At 46.5% G+C, this 13,921-nt stretch overlaps 1 pseudogene; it reads left to right on the top strand.

Annotated features, from left to right (window-relative positions):
- Positions 1 to 13,921, top strand: part of LOC140598747 (elongation factor 1-alpha 1-like) — a 42,975-nt pseudogene that overhangs the window by 25,635 nt on the left and 3,419 nt on the right.

Genomic DNA, 13,921 nt, shown 5'->3' with positions numbered 1-13,921 from the left:
TTTTGTATATGATGTGAGGTAAGGTTCCAACCCTTTTCTTTTGCATGTGATAGTCAGTGAATTTCCCAGCATTATTTGTTGGAAATCTATTCTTTCCTCCAATGAATGGTTTTGAGCATATTTGCAGAAAATAAATGAACCATAAATGTATGAATTTACTTCTGAACTCTTTATTCTCCTGTATCATACAAAATGTGTTGAATGAGCCAAGTAGAAAACAATCAGATAAAATCTTACAGATCTTTACCAGTGGGGCCACTTTGCTTTGAGTGAAATGGATCTCATTGCAAGAGTTTCATCAGAGAAGTGTCATGATCTGACTTATGTTTCAAGAAGACCATGGAGGCATTTATATTGAAAATAGGGTGCTCAGTAGGTTAGGCAGCTGACTTTTGATTTCAGCCCAGGTCATAATCTCAGAGTCCTGGGATCCAGTCCTGGGTCAGGCTCTATACTCACAGGAATCTACTAGAGGATTCCCTCTCTTTCCCTCTCCTCTGACTCTCCTCACTGCTTCTGCTCTCTCTCTATCATAAATAAATAAATAAATAAATAAATAAATAAATAAATAAACACATACATAAATCTTTAACAAAAGAAAAGAAAATAGTCAACAGAGTCAAGGATGGAAGCAGAGAAATGAATTAAGGGATTACTGCAGTAATCTAAGAGAATAAAGATGGTGGTTCAGATCAGGGCTGTACCTGGTAGTGGGAATCTGAATACATTTTGAAGATAAAACTTAATCCATTTTCTATAGGATTAGAAAGAAAATATGGTGTCAAAGATAACTTTCAGGGGTTCCTGGGTATTTCAATTAGTTAAGTGTCTACCTTTGGCTCAGGTCATGATCTTGGGGTCCTGGGATTGAGCCCCTCATCAGATTCCCAGCTGAGCAAGGAGTCTCCTTCTCCCTCTCCCTCTTTCCCTGTGTGCACACTTTCTCTATTTTAAATAAATAAATAAATAAATAAATAAATAAATAAATAAATAAATAAAATCTTAAAAAAAAAAAAGATAACTTCAGATTTTTAACCTAAGCAATTAGTGGGATAAAGTTGCCTTTAAATGATATGGAAGAAGTATAGATAATGGATTGGTGCAGGATATAGGATTGGTGCAGATTAAAAGAAGAATCATCTACTGTTCACCACTAAATCTGTTATATTAGAATATATGTTAGACATCCAAGACCAGATACTGAGTTATATACATGAGTGTGCAGTTCAGAAAAATTTTAGTGTAGGCATATTAATTTGGGAGTTGTCTATGTTTTCCTTAGGATTTTTCTATCATTATCTATTTATCTATCTATCTATCATCTATCTATCATCATCTATCTATTTATCATTCACCATCTATATCTGCTGTAGAGTGAATTTTTGTGTCCCCCCAGAATTCATATATTGAAACCCTAATCCTCAACGTAATGATATTTGGAGATGGTACTCTGGGATGTCCTTAGATTGTAAAAGGAGAGACGTTATGATAGAATTAATGATTTGTTTAAAAAAGATATTATTTATTTATCCAAGAAATAGAGCTCACACAGGGGGAGAGGAAGAGGGAGAAGCAGAAGTCCCACTGAGCAGAGAACCCAACTTGGGATTCAATCCTAGGACTCTGAAATCATGACCGGAGCCAAAGGCAGTTGCTTAACTGACTGAGCCACCCACAAGCCCTGAATTAGTGCTCTTAGAAGAAGAAACATGAGCAAGCTTGCTTTTCTTTTCTCCCTCTCTTATCATATGAGAATACAAGAAATCTCCCATCTTTAAACCAGGTACAAAATAAGCCTTGATCCTAGATTTCTCGGCCTTCAGACTGCGAGAAATAAATTTCTGTTATTTAAGTCATCCAATTGATGCTATTTTTATTATAGCTTCTCAAACAGACTAAGATACTGTCTGTCTCTCAATTATCTGTGATTTAGATATAGAGATATATTTCTTCAGCTGAAATCAACTCTCCTGAAAATTTATTCCAAGGAACCAATTGAAGTTGGGATACCATTTGCCAGAAGTCATCTGATAAGTCAAAGAATGGCTAAAACTGTAGTGAAGAATCCTGAATTTCCTTTATTTTATTAAGTATTGTCTTCAGTTACCAAGCACATAAAACTATGCACACATGTACACACATACATAAACACACACACAAGGAACAAAGGTAGTGAGATTAAGTAGAGAATGAAATAGTTCAGCTTTACTGTCAACTAGAGAGACTCATATGTACTCTGATCCTAATCCTAAGTAACATAATGACCACTATCTACCAAGTACAATAAAATAAAAAAGCCAGCAATAATGATCTGCACAAGTAATATGAGGTAATGAGGTACAGGAGGACTATTGATCCAAACCCAAAATATTGACCAATGTATCCTCATATTTTCAAGATTTTTCTCATCAAAATTGTAAGATGCTTTATGTTGTCCAGGTTGTCTTAGGTACCCTATATATATTTTTAAGATTTTATTCATTTATTCATGAGAGACACAGAGAGGGAGAGGCAGAGATGCAGGCAGAGAGCAAGCTCCATGCAAGGAGCCCGATGCAGGACTTGATCCCAGGACCCTGGGATCACACTCTGAGCCAAAAGCAGAGGCTCAACCACTGAGTCACCCAGGCATGCCTCTTAGACACCATATCTAAAGTATTGTTAACATCATCCCAACTATAAATATACATATATCGTTAAGTGAATGTGTGAGAAGAAGGGCTAACAGCAAGTCTAAATGCTTTTTCTTTGGACAGAATGACCTCAGACTTACCTCTACTAGCACCATTTCCCCAAAAACTTAATGGTTTAAGGTAACTGTGGCATATAAGCTCTGTTACCAAACAGTGATGTTTATTGCAAAAAAAAAAAAAAAGAAGAAGAAGATTTATATTTTATGAACTGCATTTGAGTTTGCAGGCCTTAAGTATTGTAGGGATTCCTCTTGAAGACAATACCCCTGAAGCTGTCAGGTATGTTGGGATCCCTGTTCTGTATTTTTGCAAAAAAAACTAACGTGAACTTGGTGCCAGATTGTGGCCCATGCTCATATGAATGAAAATGGCAATCCAAACATGAAAGCACCCTCAATTTATGTGGAGTATATGTGACAGTCATTTTTAAAACTGATACTGTCTTCATTTATAAGAGCAAATGATGCAGATAGCTTAAATATTTCACCAACGTGTCCAGTAAAAATTTAGCCGTATCTTCATATTCTGGGCAATGACATTTCTATTTTTACTTATATTTTCAAATGCCTATTCCTGCTAAGGATATAAAATCTCTTTGAAACTAGGGATCCCTGGGTGGCGCAGCGATTTGGCGCCTGCCTTTGGCCCAGGGCGCGATCCTGGAGACCCGGGATCGAATCCCACGTCGGGCTCCCGGTGCATGGAGCCTGCTTCTCCCTCTGCCTATGTCTCTGCCTCTCTCTCTCTCTCTGTGACTATCATAAATAAATAAAAATTTAAAAAAAAATAAATAAAAAAAATAAAAAATAAAAATGAAACTAAATAAAAAAAAAAAAAACTATTACAAATACTCCATTATTTAAGAATAGGTATCTTCACGTTATTTTTACTTAACAATATAACATTTTAAAACACTTGCTTGAGGGATCCCTGGGTGGCGCAGCGGTTTGGCGCCTGCCTTTGGCCCAGGGCGCGATCCTGGAGACCCGGGATCGAATCCCACATTGGGCTCCCGGTGCATGGAGCCGGCTTCTCCCTCTGCCTGTGTCTCTGCCTCTCTCTCTCTCTCTGTGACTATCATAAATAAAAAAACACTTGCTTGAAATTCTAGTCTTTTCACTCATAAAATTTTTATTAAAGCTAATTTCCCTATTTACCACAATTTTAGTTGCAGTGTGTCTTATAAGCTCGGAAGATGCGCGGGGCGAGCTGGCCAGGACGGGCCCATCGCCTGCCCCGCGGCTTACCTTGATCACTGGCAAAGCGTCCTGAACACCTGCGGATTCCACCGGGGATGGAGACAGAACAGCTGGAACGCCTCGGAGAGAAGCGTTTTCGCTTCTAACGAGGTAGGAAGGCGGGGAAAAAAGTCAAAAGAATCGAATGGGGGAGGGGCCCCAGGAGCCGGGCGGGGGGCGGGGGGGGGCGAAGCGGCGGGACCCGAGCGCCCGCCCCGAGCAGCGGGAACTCTCAGGATCCGCCCGGATTCTCCCGGACGGGAAGGCGCTCCCGGGACTGGCGGTGGGGGCGGCGGGGGGCGGCGGGGGGCGGCGGGGGGCGATGGGGGCGGCGGGGGGCGATGGGGGCGGCGGGGGGCGATGGGGGCGGCGGGGGGCGGTGGGGGCGGTGGAGGGCGATGGGGGCGGCGGGGGGCGATGGGGGCGGCGGGGGGCGATGGGGGCGGTGGGGGGCGATGGGGGCGGCGGAGGGCGGCGGGGGGCGGCGGGGGGCGGTGGAGGGCGATGGGGGCGGCGGGGGGCGGTGGGGGCGGCGGGGGGCGGCGGGGGGCGGCGGAGGGCGGCGGGGGGCGATGGGGGCGGCGGGGGGCGATGGGGGCGGCGGGGGGCGATGGGGGCGGCGGGGGGCGGTGGGGACGGTGGAGGGCGGTGGAGGGCGATGGGGGCGGCGGGGGGCGATGGGGGCGGCGGGGGGCGGCGGGGGGCGGTGGAGGGCGATGGGGGCGGCGGAAGGCGATGGGGGCGGCGGGGGGCGGCGGGGGGCGGCGGGGGGCGGTGGGGGCGGTGGAGGGCGATGGGGGCGGCGGGGGGCGATGGGGGCGGCGGGGGGCGATGGGGGCGGTGGGGGGCGATGGGGGCGGCGGAGGGCGGCGGGGGGCGGCGGGGGGCGGCGGGGGGCGGTGGAGGGCGATGGGGGCGGCGGGGGGCGGTGGGGGCGGCGGGGGGCGGCGGGGGGCGGCGGAGGGCGGCGGGGGGCGGTGGGGGGCGGCGGGGGGCGGTGGGGACGGTGGAGGGCGGTGGAGGGCGGTGGAGGGCGATGGGGGCGGCGGGGGGCGATGGGGGCGGCGGGGGGCGGCGGGGGGCGGTGGGGGCGGCGGGGGGCGATGGGGGCGGCGGGGGGCGATGGGGGCGGCGGGGGGCGGCGGGGGGCGGTGGGGGCGGCGGGGGGCGATGGGGGCGGCGGGGGGCGATGGGGGCGGCGGAGGGCGGCGGGGGGCGGCGGGGGGCGGCGGGGGGCGGTGGAGGGCGATGGGGGCGGCGGGGGGCGGTGGGGGCGGCGGGGGGCGATGGGGGCGGCGGGGGGCGATGGGGGCGGTGGGGGGCGATGGGGGCGGCGGAGGGCGGCGGGGGGCGGCGGGGGGCGGGGGGGGGCGGTGGAGGGCGATGGGGGCGGCGGGGGGCGATGGGGGCGGCGGGGGGCGATGGGGGCGGTGGGGGGCGATGGGGGCGGCGGAGGGCGGCGGGGGGCGGCGGGGGGCGGGGGGGGGCGGTGGAGGGCGATGGGGGCGGCGGGGGGCGGTGGGGGCGGCGGGGGGCGGCGGGGGGCGGCGGAGGGCGGCGGGGGGCGATGGGGGCGGCGGGGGGCGATGGGGGCGGTGGGGGGCGGCGGGGGGCGGTGGGGACGGTGGAGGGCGGTGGAGGGCGATGGGGGCGGCGGGGGGCAATGGGGGCGGCGGGGGGCGGCGGGGGGCGGTGGAGGGCGATGGGGGCGGTGGAGGGCGATGGGGGCGGCGGGGGGCGGTGGAGGGCGATGGGGGCGGCGGGGGGCGATGGGGGCGGTGGGGGGCGATGGGGGCGGCGGGGGGCGGCGGGGGGCGCTGGGGCCCCCGGGCTCGGGTCTCCAGCAGAGGAGGGGCGCCCCGGGAGAGCGCGCCGAGCGCCGGCGGGGCCTGGGGGGAGACGCGGGCGGGGGCTCCGGGCGGGGCTGCACCTGCTGCCTCGGAGGCCGCGGCCCCGGGAGCCACCCCAGCACCAGCAGCGCAGACCCGAGCCCAGGGCGCCGAGCGGACGCAGCCCAGGACCCCGCGCTCCCCAGCCCTCCGGGGACAGGCGGAGGCAGGGGCGGGGGGGGGGGCAGGACAGGGAGGACGCGCCTGCCGCCGGGCGCCCCCGAGCACCGGGCCCAGTGCACACTGCGACCTGTATCATTCTTTCAAAAGGTGGGCACATCGCCCTTAAGTACACCAGAGTTTTCTTTACTTAGTACTTCTGTCTTTAGAAATGTCCATGTTGAACCAAGAATGTTTGCCCTGAGGCTGAGGACATCCAGCAGAACTACCTGACCTGTGCAATACAAAAATGCAGGCACAGAGGACCTGGGGGGCTCAGTGAAGCATCTGACTCTTGGTTTCAGTTCAGATCATGATCCCAGGGCCCTGACATAGAGCCCTGTCTGGGGTTCCACAGTGAGAATGAAGTCTCCTTGGGATTCTAGTCTCTCTCTCTCTTTCCCTCAACCCTTCCCCATCCCTGCCCACATGTACTCTTTTGAAAAAAAAAAAAAAAATAAGCATAAAAAAATGCAGGCCCACATTATCCACAGGGGCCAGAAATTTTGCTTAGGATTTGAAATTTCCTAGTCATTAAACATTGGCAACTATGATAGAACCCATTAAACATTCACAGTGCTCCTCATCCTCTTACATTCGTGTGATGCTCCCTCTCTCCACCTTGCTAAGCTAGGCTCCTGGCCATCCAGCTCCTGGCCTCCCTACAAATAGATACGCTACAAGTTCAAGCCAAAGGCATATGAGTGGAAGTGACTGCCAACTTTAGACTTAACCTTAAAACATTTTTAAATTTTATTCTTCCACCATTTCCTCTTACCAATGCTAGATCACAGATATGGTTGTACCCAGATTCCACTGTATAAATTAGGGAAAGGAAGAGTTAAAAGGACTGAAGGAAGCTGTGTATCTCAATGCTAGACATTCTGCCCATTTGTACTACTGACTCTGAACTGAATATGGGAAATATTTCAATCTCATGCAAGCCAGCTTATTCTGAGAACTCTATATTACTATATCAAACAATGACCTTAACCAACACTGTTACTTCATTCAGTATATAATTTTAGAAGTTTGTGAAGGAAAAAATGGAAAAAACATCTGTTGGCTTACAAATTGAGGCCATAGGGCCAGCATTGCCAGTCTAGCCCTTACCTCCTACACCAGCTGTATCTTCTCCTTCCTGGAATCATACCAAAATACTTGTGCACCAATCTGGGCTGTTGAAATGTTATTTTCTCTACCTGAAATGTGATTTATCACTTTCTAATGAAGGCCTATTTATTATTTAATATACACCATTGACATCTACTATATTGTCAGCGTCTCCTCTGAAGTAATGAAGTGATTTAAATGATAAAAAATAAGATGAGACCAAGTAGGATTTATTCCCGGGACACAAGGCTGGTTCAACACTCGAAAACAATCAATGTGATTCATCATATCAGCAAGAGAAAAAACAAGAACCATATGATCCTCTCAATAGATTTAGAGAAAGCATTTGACAAAATACAGCATCCATTCCTGATCAAAACTCTTCAGAGTGTAGGGATAGAGGGAACATTCCTCAGCATCTTAAAAGCCATCTACAAAAAGCCCACAGCAAATATCATTCTCAATGGGGAAGCACTGGGAGCCTTTCCCCTAAGATCAGGAACAAGACAGGGATGTCCACTCTCACCAGTGCTATGCAACAGAGTACTAGAAATTCTAGCCTCAGCAATCAGACATCAAAAAGACATTAAAGGCATTCAAATTGGCAAAGAAGAAGTCAAACTCTCCCTCTTCGCCGATGACATGATACTCTACATAGAAAACCCAAAAGCCTCCACCCCAAGATTGCTAGAACTCATACAGCAATTTGGTAGCCGTGGCAGGATACAAAATCAATGCCCAGAAGTCAGTAGCATTTCTATACACTAACAATGAGACTGAAGAAAGAGAAATTAAGGGGCCAATCCCATTTACAATTGCACCCAAAAGCATAAGATACATAGGAATAAACCTAACCAAGGAGGTAAAGGATCTATACCCTAAAAACTACAGAACACTTCTGAAAGAAATTGAGGAAGACACAAAGAGATGGAAAAATATTCCATGCTCATGGATTGGCAGAATTAATATTGTGAAAATGTCAATGTTACCCAGGGCAATTTACACGTTTAATGCAATCCCTATCAAAATACCATGGACTTTCTTCAGAGAGTTAGAACAAATTATTTTAAGATTTCTGGGGAATCAGAAGAGACCCCGAATAGCCAGGGGAATTTTAAAAAAGAAAACCATAGCTGGGGGCATCACAATGCCAGATTTCAGGTTGTACTACAAAGCTGTGGTCATCAAGACAGTGTGGGACTGGCACAGAAACAGACACATAGATCAATGGAACAGAATAGAGAACCCAGAAGTGGACCCTCAACTTTATGGTCAACTAATATGTGACAAAGGAGGAAAGACTATCCACTGGAAGAAAGACAGTCTCTTCAATAGATGGTGCTGGGAAAATTGGACATCCACATGCAGAAGAATGAAACTAGAGCACTCTCTTTCACCAGACACAAAGATAAACTCAAAATGGATGAAAGATCTAAATGTGAGACAAGATTCCATCAAAATCCTAGAGGAGAACACAGGCAACACCCTTTTTGAACTCGGCCACAGTAACTTCTTGCAAGATACATCCACGAAGGCAAAAAAATAAAAAATAAAAATAAAAATAAAAAAAAAAGCAAAAATGAACTATTGGGACTTCATCAAGATAAGAAGCTTTTGCACAGCAAAGGATACAGTCAACAAAACTAAAAGACAACCTACAGAATGGGAGAAGATATTTGCAAATGACCTATCAGATAAAGGGCTAGTTTCCAAGATCTATAAAGAACTTATTAAACTCAACACCAAAGAAACAAACAATCCAATCATGAAATGGGCAAAAGACATGAACAGAAATCTCACAGAGGAAGACATGGACATGGCCAACACGCACATGAGAAAATGCTCTGCATCACTTGCCATCAGGGAAATACAAATCAAAACCACAATGAGATACCACCTCACACCAGTGAGAATGGGGAAAATTAACAAGACAGGAAACCACAAATGTTGGAGAGGATGCGGAGAAAGGGGAACCCTCTTACACTGTTGGTGGGAATGTGAACTGGTGCAGCCACTCTGGAAAACTGTGTGGAGGTTCCTCAAAGAGTTAAAAGTAGACCTGCCCTACGACCCAGCCATTGCACTGTTGGGGATTTACCCCAAAGATTCAGATGCAATGAAACGTCGGGACACCTGCACCCCGATGTTTCTAGCAATGGCCACAATAGCCAAGCTGTGGAAGGAGCCTTGGTGTCCATCGAAAGATGATGGATAAAGAAGATGTGGTCTAAGTATACAATGGAATATTCCTCAGCCATTAGAGACGACAAATACCCACCATTTGCTTCGACGTGGATGGAACTGGAGGGTGTTATGCTGAGTGAAATAAGTCAGTTGGAGGACAAACATTATATGTTCTCATTCATTTGGGGAATATAAATAATAGTGAAAGGGAATAGAGGGGAAGGGAGAAGAAATGGGTAGGAAATATCAGAAAGGGAGACAGAACATGAAGACTCCTAACTCTGGGAAAGGAACTAGCAGTGGTGGAAGGGGAGGTGGGCGGGGGGTGGGGGTGAATGGGTGATGGGCACTGAGGGGGGCACTTGACAGGATGAGCATTGGGTGTTATTCTGTATGTTGGCAAATTGAACACCAATAAAAAAAATTATTATTAAAAAATAATAAGATGATAGATTTTAAGACTATCACAAATTTATTAACTCAGTAAACATTTATTTAGCATGCAGTGTCACCCCTGGACAGTGAGAACGATGACCCAGAAGATATGATCAGCAGCCCAGATGCCCCCTGAAGACCCCCCCTCCCTATCGCCTCTTTTGTGCTTTGTTATATTCCATTAATACATATACCACAACTTCCTTTATGATGATAATATTGACTTATTCTGATGTTTTCCTTCCTTTGGAGTCTGAGGATAGACTCTAAGCCTTATTTGGCTTTGTTTTTCATTTTAGGTTTATCCCCCAGGAAATAGACACCAAAGCAAAGATATGCTGGTAGAAGGTTTGTTGGAGAATATTGTGGAACAAGTTCTCTAAGGGAATGTGGAAAGTAGAATGGGGCAGAGGGAGAAGTTAGATTGCGTGGCAGTTGCACAGAGGTGAAGATGGATGCTTCATTGAACTCTGGGGCTAGGTTGATGCTTCAGAGTTGGCTCACATCACGGGCTTCTTAGACTTCTACTGAACAAACATTGGGTTGGAGGGATGCCTGGATGGCTCAGTGGTTGAGCATCTGCCTTCGGCTCAGGTCCTGATTCTGGGATACAGGATCAAGTCCCGCTTCCAGATCCTTGTAGGGGCCTGCTTCTCCCTCTGCCTATATCTCTGTCTCTGTCTCTGTCTCTCTCTCTCTCTCTCTCTGTGTGTGTCTTTTATGCATAAATAAATAAAATCTTAAAAAAAAAACATTGGGTTGGAGCTATCACCAGGGAAAGAAGTTTGAGTAAAGCAGTACCCTTCCGCTGAGGCAATTCCCTGGGGACAGACTCATCTGTGAACTGCCAACAGCCAACTTCATCGGCAAATAGAGGAAATGAGTGTGTGGTCCCAAGGGGAAGCCAAGCAGAGGAACACAGAGTCCGCCTCAGCATCATTCATGACAGTGGATGCTAAAAATGTTTATTGAAGCAATAATGTTGAGGTAGTCTTAAAATGCATCATTTCATCTTTGTGAAATGATTCATATGGTCCTGTTTAGCACAGTTTCTCAATCATTTGTGCTGTGACATATGGACTACAAGTATCCATTCATTGATTCCCTCAGGCATCAGGGCAGCTGGCCAGGAGCCCTGGATCAGAGCTATGATTCGGTAGACATTGGGCTGTGAGCAACCTCCTCCACCAGCCATATTCGGTGGACTTTAAAATATTTCATTTTCTGTGTGTTTCATTACATGGAAAAGGTTGGGAAGCACAGGGGCACTGGAAATAAAAGTAAAGAAAATATCCCAAGGACTCTTCAAGGCGTAAGACTATATAATTTCACTCACAGAAAATGACAGGATATATACACTTTACTTTTAACTAATGGAAAACCATGACTTATGTTTGAAAGAAAAAGAAATGAGGTGATTCTCCATAAAGCTTAAATTACAGCAATCCTCTTCCAATTGAAATGCAAGGCATATCCAGCATCTTTTATCCAAAGAGCTCCATCTGGCTTAGGGGTTTTTATTTCTGCAAGTCAGTAGGCTGGAAGGGACTCTTTGTGACTCCTGTACTGGAGCACAGTGGAGAGATAGATAAAACTTAGACAAATTCATTTTCATAATCCATAGTTGAAAACTAAGAGAAATCCAGGGAGAGACTCAATTATGATGACTTAATGTTTTCAAATCATTTCTGAAATTGATTCATTTAAGCTGTATTAAAATAACTAAGTTACAGTTCAGAGAACATCCTTCATTTTTGACAACTTAAGAGAAAATATAAAGGAATCGTGTATTTACTTTCCCTAATGACTAGCCTCATAATTTACTGTGTAATTACCACCTCTTCTTAACCTGTCTGTATTTACCTCTCAGGGTTCTATGTGCTTTAAGAAGATATTCTTTATAACTGAAAGGAATGTCTCTAGGGTGAACATTAACAATTTCTGTTAACCATAAACCACCCATTCAAGTTTAGTATGAGCCTACAACTCTGTGTTACCAGGGATGCTGTCCTGGAATCTATTACCCAGAACTGTGACTCTATGTGAGGCTCAAGACTAGACAACGAGACTGGAAGGTCAATATCTACCTTCAACATTCAGTTATCTGCAGTGTATGCCTCAGAGTGTGTTATGATAGTTCTACACAGATGTTCTGATGTTGAAAGACCTTTGTCACCCATGTCTGTTTGAAATCTAAAAATGAGAGCATAAGAGGTTCAAGAAAGGGAACTTGGTACCACATCATACTCAAGCAAATCTGATGCAGGAATGATGACAACTATGTGACACCTGTTTGGCGCTGCTTCAGAGTTTCATTTTGCCTGTTTTTGGAGCCCTTGATGCTTGGCTCATCTCTAACTGCTGATGAGGAGAGCTACTCCTCATGCATGCTGTCAGCCACAAACTGGAACTCTCCATGAGCAAACATTGACCAATGGAAGAGGAAACAAACAGAAAAATCCCTCTCCATTTTCCCTTTCATGTCCATTTCAGAGCATGGGGTTTTCTCTATAGCTGATCTGTTGATGTTGTGAGTAACAGGAAAAGCTTGCGTCTCTCCAGGAAGCAAGGACTTCTGATGAATGCTCATGCCTTTATTTCTCACTCTTCCTTGCCCTGTTTTGGGTTTTTTTTTCTTTTGTTGTTTTTTGTTTTATTTTGGTTTGTTTGTTTGTTTTTTCCTGCTCTGGCATTTCTCAATAAAGTGTCAGTACAAAAAAAATGAACGTCCATTATTAAAATAGAACAAACGTAGACTAAATTATTATACTTTAGTCAAATTACTTCGGAATACCTTCTTTTTAAAAAGCAGAGGAATAAGAGGTATTCCATTGGGCTAGTAGCCAAACCTGCATATCTAAGAGTATTCACCCAAAAATGAAGTAATTAGACTTGATGATCTCTCAATCTCTTCCAGCATCCATCTTTTTACTAAAATGTGGCCAAATTGAAGATTTGGGACAACTATTCTCAGAACTTGAATTTAAAGAATGCTTAAAAAATTGTATTTTCAGGCAGCCCAGGTGACTCAGCGGTTTAGCGCAGCCTTCAGCACAGGGTGTGATCCTGGGGACCCGGGATTGAGTCCCACGTCGGGCTCCCTGCATGGAGCCTGCTTCTCCCTCTGCCTGTGTTTCTGCCATTCTTTCTCACTGTGTGTGTGTGTGTGTGTGTGTGTGTGTGTGTGTGTGTGTTTCTCATTAATAAATGAATAAATTTTTTTTAAAAAATAGCAAAGTCAATTTTGAAGCTGATGAATGTGGATGGTTTATCTCATAAAGTATCAAGCTTTATGTAATGTTATGGCCATGCAAAGTAAACAGGGCCCCCCGAATATCTTTCCCAGAGATTGGAATATGTGAAAGGAGAGGAAACTGAGTTTAGAAACTCTCAGGCACACCCCAGTGGCACCAAGAGAAGGAAGCTAGGGAGTATCCTGGATTGACATTGAAAGATGGGGGAGTCCACTAGCACATGGATGCCCTGAATGATAGCTGGTACATAAGCTGAGTCACCTATAAAAAAAAAAATGTATTCATTCATGAGAGACACAGAGAGAGAGGCGGAGACACAGGCAGGGGGAGAAGCAGGCTGATCCCCAGACCCCGGAATCACACCCTGAGTAGGAGGCAGATGCTTAACTGCTGAGCCACCCAGGCATCCCTGAGCTGAGTCACCTTAAAGGAATTTTTACAAGTAAGCATAATGTCAAGATTGGGAGACTCAACTATTTAGGGGGTATGAGTTTTATTTCTGGCAAAGAACCAAAATAGGAAGTGGGTGGCAAGACGTTAACCATTATCTATGTCATAATACTTAATAATGTTTCTCAAAGGCCCACCAAAGAACATATGCTTGTATCCCCTAATAGCATGTAGGATGACTGCTACTGAGCATTTATGACCAATAAAGAAAAACCGGCAAGAATAGGACAGTTGAATGTGAATACACAACAACATGAATAAACAAACAAGCAAACAGGTAACCTGTTCCTTTCCTATCCTGACTCCTTCACTTATTTCAATTCTAGAAAAATAAGGTGTATGCCTGTAATGTAATCCAGAGCAGGAAGACATGAGTGTTCATGACAGTTGTCAGTAGTTGAAGAAAAATTAAGGCATTTATACCCTCTATGAATTCAACCTATTTAATAAGCTATTTATAACAACAAAAATAATATACAGAAAACTTAGAGTACTAAACTTTATAA

Source organism: Vulpes vulpes, chromosome 4, assembly GCF_048418805.1.
Source record: "Vulpes vulpes isolate BD-2025 chromosome 4, VulVul3, whole genome shotgun sequence".
Lineage (NCBI taxonomy): Eukaryota > Metazoa > Chordata > Mammalia > Carnivora > Canidae > Vulpes > Vulpes vulpes.
Note: the sequence above shows the minus strand (reverse complement) of the source record. Positions and strands in the feature narration are given on the sequence as shown.